Here is a 5,646-nt window from a genome sequence, read left to right as displayed (position 1 = left end):
CTATTGTCACACATATATTGTCACATATATTAAAAAATGAAATTATGTCATTTACAGGAAAATGGATGGAACTAGAGGCCATCATGTTAAGCTAAATAAGTCAAACTCAGAAGGTCTAGGGTTGTATGTTTTCTCTCAAAAGCATAAGTTAGAGATAAAAAAGGAAAAGAAATGTGGAGATGGATCTCCTAAAAATCAAAGGGAGATTAGTAGCAGTAAGGAGTAGGGGAGTGCTGAGGAGTGATATTGGCCAAAGTATATTGTTATATTGTGTGCATGTAAAAATATGTAACAATAAATCCATTATGTACAGCTACAAAGCACCAATTAAAACTGTGTGTGGTGGGGGGAGGGGAAGCAAGCACACAATTACAACAGTGTCAATTAATATCTTTTTCTCTTTTGAAGTTATTCATGAGGAACTAGAACAGATGATCCCTGAAATTTCAGTGCTTTAGCACAAAAAGATTCATTTCTTCTTTGCACAAATTCCAATGCAATTTAACAATAGTTTTTTTCTACCCTGCAACTCAGAAATGCATCTTTCATCTTGAATGTTGCCATTGCGAGATGTGGTTTCCAAGAGTTCTGGAACAGGAAAGCAACAAAGGAAGTAGGCCAGCTCTTGACTGCTGTGGCCCAAATATCATACATCAATCACTTTCATTCATGTTCCATCAGTCAGCCCTAGTCACCTGGCCCTAACTGAACACCAAGGAAGGTTGGGAATGGAGGGGAAAAAATGCAATGGGTAAGCACTCAATATGCCACATACCTTTTATTGGTTTCAGATATGGCTAAAGGGTGAAGGAAGTTTGAAACCTGAGGCAAGAAATGAGTGCTCTATACTACAACAGGAAGGGAGGGAGGGTGGATAACAGTGCACTAAAGACAAACTATTTCAAATTTTTTCTTAGGTGGCCCCATATACATGGTGGACCTCTTCTTGGGTCAGATATTGACCATCTCTTTGCTAAGTTTCCTCATCTGCAATATAGTAACAACTCATCATTCTACTAACATATTTGAGCAAAGATAATAATAGTACCACAGCAATAAGATTGTCCTAAACCTCACCATAGAATGATATAAGCAGTCTGAAAATTCTGTCATATCAAATTTGGTATCATCTTTGTAAGATTAAGGAGTTTATAAGGATAAGCATGCTGTTGAGGAGAGAACTTAATTACCATTGTGTCATAGTCAAATTTGTGTTATCACAGGATACATTACCATGAAGATTCTCTGTATGTAAATGAAATTATTATTATAATTAATTTATGAGAAAAAAGCTACTCTATGGAAGAACATTTTCTAATGTTATATCTTTGGATATACATAGGACAAACTATGGGTTGTGTCATAATACATTATCTTCATGTAATTCAAGTAATTAACTTTCATTTATCTTAGTGTTTCAATTCAAAAAGAAACATTGAGTGCTAGCTTCTGAAGCACATATGCTAAAATTGAAATAATACAGAGGAGGTTAGCCTGGCCCCTGTGCAAAAATGACACACAAATTCATGAAGCTTTCCATATTTTTGTGGTATTGTGTGCATGTTTGAATATGTAACAATGAATCCCACCATTATGTATGACTATAGTGTACCAATTAAAAATATGGATAAAACCAAAAATAAATATTTATTATGCACTTACTAAAGACCAAGCACCTTGCTAAAATGCTCATTTGTTATCTCATTTAGGCTTAACAACTCTTTCAATTATACATCTCTTTCTTGCCCTGAACTTTTTAAAAACTGACATAAGTAAGGCTCAAAGAAACTACTTGCCAGTGGCTGAGAAATAAGAGATAAGATTTAAAACAAGGTCTTTTTTGACTTCTGCACTACTTCTGGAACACCTGTAACCTCAGCTGAATAACACAAAGGTCTTTTTCCTTTAGTAAACTCTTTTGACTTTATTATTGTGCTCTCGATTTTTACTAGACATATCCATATCTGTTATTGGGGCAGGTATTCAGAGTAATGTACATTTTTCATAAAAGTGATTAATTTATGCCCATTTTCCAGAGGAAGAAAGAAAGACTTGAAGAATTCAAACATATTTTTTTTTCACTACCAAGATTTGAACCCAATCTGTATGATTCAACTCCATTTCATGGTACCTAGAGATTTTCTATTTGTAGAAGAAGAGAAAGTCCGTGAATGTTCCAATTACCATTAAATATGTGATAGAATTATCTCTGGAATAAGTTAGATTTTATAATCACACAATTAACTAAAATGACTAGCAGTCTCATGCAGAAAACTCCATGACATTCAAACCCCACAAAATATGTTGGAATAAGATACAAATAAAACACTATAAACCAGAGGAAAATTATTCTTAATCAGTTATATATTCACATAATTATTATCACAAAAGTATATTAATAGATGAATGTTAGCAGAATATTTTATTAGAATTCATCAAATGTTCCTAAAACATGTAAGGTTGTAAGTGTTTTTACGAAAGAATATCAGCCAGAGATGAGGTCATCCACTACCAATTGACTTCTCTTCTTGTCAGTCTGACCTGACCTCAGCTATAATTTCTGATGAAGGAGTCAGAATCACACCTAGTCATTTAGATACTTGGCAATCCTGCCCAGTCGCTAAGGAAAATCAAAGCAGTAGGACAGACATTGGGAGGAATGCCTCAGAGAAATTCAATGAAGGGGCTTATTAGAGGTGCCCAAGGAGGCAGTGCCAGAATTTCCATGCAGCAGGACTTAGGGGCAAAGGGGATCCTGATCTGTTTTGTTGGAGTTTGCCTACACTTCACATTTGATTTGGAAAGGGTCAACTGTGCACATCAGAGGAAGAGTAGAACGGGGGGTCAAGACTTGGGGAGATAATAAAAGGAGCAGGGTGAGTTTTCCAACAAGGGAATAATTCTCTTGAACCTGAGACCAGAGATCTCTGCCCCCACCAGGTTTTGTGACACCCCAGAATGGCAGCAAATGAATCCGTGCCCTCTGTGAACATCCATTGGAGCTGTGGAAAACTTGTGCCTGAGAACCATAAGCAGCACAGCAGAAATTGAAGAACTAACCATGAAGAACAGACACTATCAAGGATAACTCAGCAGATGCCGTTGTGGCGTCTGGATCCACAACAGATTCGTATCCTTGCCCTTCTCTTCCCCCTCGTCTGGGTACTATCACACTACCTGGAACCTAAAAACACTCTGGAAGAAAGAGGGATTTTGCCTGAATTGATAGAAAGGTTTTGCCATGCACATGAGGATCATCACAGACACTTTTAAAATATGAGTTTAAAAAAAATGATTCCAGTTTTTATGCATATATGAGGTTGCAGGATAATTTTTGCTTCTCGACACCTGTGTTATCCTGACAGCCTGTCAGCTGATAACAAGTTGGTGTGCCTGGGTTCTGCCCACTATAATTGCATTTCTGATTTTGTGCCCAGCCAGACTGCGGCATTTGGCGGCTCGTACGGGGAACGTCTAAAGCTTGGAGGTAAGTGAAATTGCTCGCCCCTGAGGAAGAGCGAAAGAATGGGTGACCAGTTCAAAAAAACAATGTGTTATTGTTTTGATTTATCTTGTTTTTGTTTCAAGCTGCCTATCCCTAGAAATTTCTCAGGCAAATTGGAAAAAATGGTTGACTAAAGGTTTGAAGTTTGTTGGCCCTGAGGAAGAGAAAATTGATACAACGATTTTTTATTCCGTTTTTGTTTCATTCAGTTTCGGTTTTGTTTTGTGTTATCTTATTGGGTTGCGTTATCTTTATAGTAGATTAGAAATTAGTAAAAAACAAACCGAAAAGATGTTAAGTAAATTGTTAGAGGTTCAGACCATGGAGAAAGACATTTTAGATCAAACAAAAGAGAAGGTCTCTCGAGCTAGTCAGACAGAGGAAGAAAATTTAAAGGAAAAGGGGTTGTTAGGAAAAAGGCCACAACAGGAGGCTGTTACTAACTCCGTTTTATCACAAGAGGGCATAATTCAACCAACAGCCCCACCGATGGAGACAGCTGAGTGGCCCTCAAACCCCGTAGTTGATAAATGGGATCCTGAGACAGGACCTCAAAGATTAGCATGCCCTGTACTTGAACAAGCAGGAGGGCAGCGAATCCACCGTGCTTTAGATTTTAAAACAGTGAAGCAGTTAAAGGAGGCTGTAACAACCTATGGTCCCCAAGCTCCCTTCACGGTAAGCATGGTTGAGTCCATTACTAACTTGGACATGACGCCAGCAGATTGGGCTAGCATGTGTAAATCTGTACTAAATGGAGGACAATATTTGTTATGGAAGGTTGCCAATGAGGAATTTTGCGCAGAGACAGCTAGGCAAAATGCAGCAGCCGGTTACCCTCAAAGAAATCTAGATATGTTGTTAGGAAAAGGACCTTATGAGGGTCAACGGCAACAAATTGAATATGATCCTGCTATATATGCACAAATTGCTGCAGATGCAGTTAGGGCATGGAAGACTTTACAAGGACATGGAGATTTACAAGGTCAGCTATCTAAGGTAATACAGAGAGCTAATGAACCTTACGCTGACTTTGTAGATAGGCTAATTCAAACGGCTGCCAAAATTTTTGGGGATACAGAACAAGCAATGCCATTAATAAAACAACTGGCTTATGACCAAGCAAATCGTTGCTGCAGAGAGGTTATTAGACCATGGAGACATGAAGATTTAAACACATATATTAAATTATGTAGAGATATTAATGAACAAGGGCAAGTCTTGGCAGCTGCAGTACAACAGGCTTTAGATGCCAGGCCAAAAACATGCTACGATTGTGAACAAACAGGACATTTTAAAAGGAATTGCCCCATAGGAGGAGGGTTTAACAAAAGTAGGTATCAAAGGAATAGAATACCTGGTATTTGCCCACGATGCCGTAGAGGGAGACATTGGGCTAATGAATGCCGTTCTCAAACCACCATAGAAGGTACTCCCTTATCAAAAAACGGACAAAGACCAGGTATTTATCCAAGATATCATGGAGAAAGGCATAAGGCTCCATTGCCAAAAAACGGACAGCGGGGCCCAATGCCCCGGGGCCCACAAACAAATATCTACGGGGCAGTGGAGGAACCCAGCAACACCATCAGGCTAGTGCCCAGGACACATTGTCCATTAAATCCCTCATCAGACAAACCCGAGGGAGCGCAGGGTTGGACATCTGCGCCTCTGCCAGAGCAGTATTAACTCCAGAGATGGGAGTTCAAATCATTCCCACAGGAGTAAAAGGACCTCTTCCCCAAGGAACAGTAGGCTTATTACTGGGACGTAGTTCATCTACATTAAAAGGACTTATGATAAGTCCTGGGGTAATTGATCCCGATTATGTAGGTGAAATAAAAATTATAGCTAGTTCTCCAAGAGGTATATCAGTAATTTCACCTGGAGATAGAATAGCACAGTTGTTAATAATACCCAGCCTACATAATAAATTTCCTAGTCATAGTGTAGAAAGAGGTTCCAGGGGATTAGGCTCCACAGGTGTAGATTGGGCTATGTTGTCTTTAAATTTAGATTCTCGCCCAATGCTAAAACTAAATATTCAAGGTCATGAGTTTAATGGGCTACTGGACACAGGAGCTGACCTTAGCATCATATCTCATCAAGAATGGCCAAAACATTGGCCATTACAACAAGCC

At 38.8% G+C, this 5,646-nt stretch overlaps 1 non-coding gene across 1 annotated transcript; it reads left to right on the top strand.

Annotated features, from left to right (window-relative positions):
- The first annotated feature begins 1,439 nt into the window (after nt 1-1,439).
- Nucleotides 1,440-1,546, top strand: LOC124085115 (U6 spliceosomal RNA). Its single transcript, XR_006849343.1, has one exon. It is a non-coding gene; the product is annotated as a U6 spliceosomal RNA (small nuclear RNA).
- Nucleotides 1,547-5,646: the final 4,100 nt, after the last annotated feature.

This window comes from Marmota monax, unplaced genomic scaffold (genome assembly GCF_021218885.2).
Source record: "Marmota monax isolate L192 unplaced genomic scaffold, Marmota_monax_Labrador192_F-V1.1 WCK01_AAM20220418_F8-fsc00013, whole genome shotgun sequence".
Taxonomy (NCBI): domain Eukaryota; kingdom Metazoa; phylum Chordata; class Mammalia; order Rodentia; family Sciuridae; genus Marmota; species Marmota monax.
This window is presented reverse-complemented; position numbering and strand designations above follow the sequence as displayed.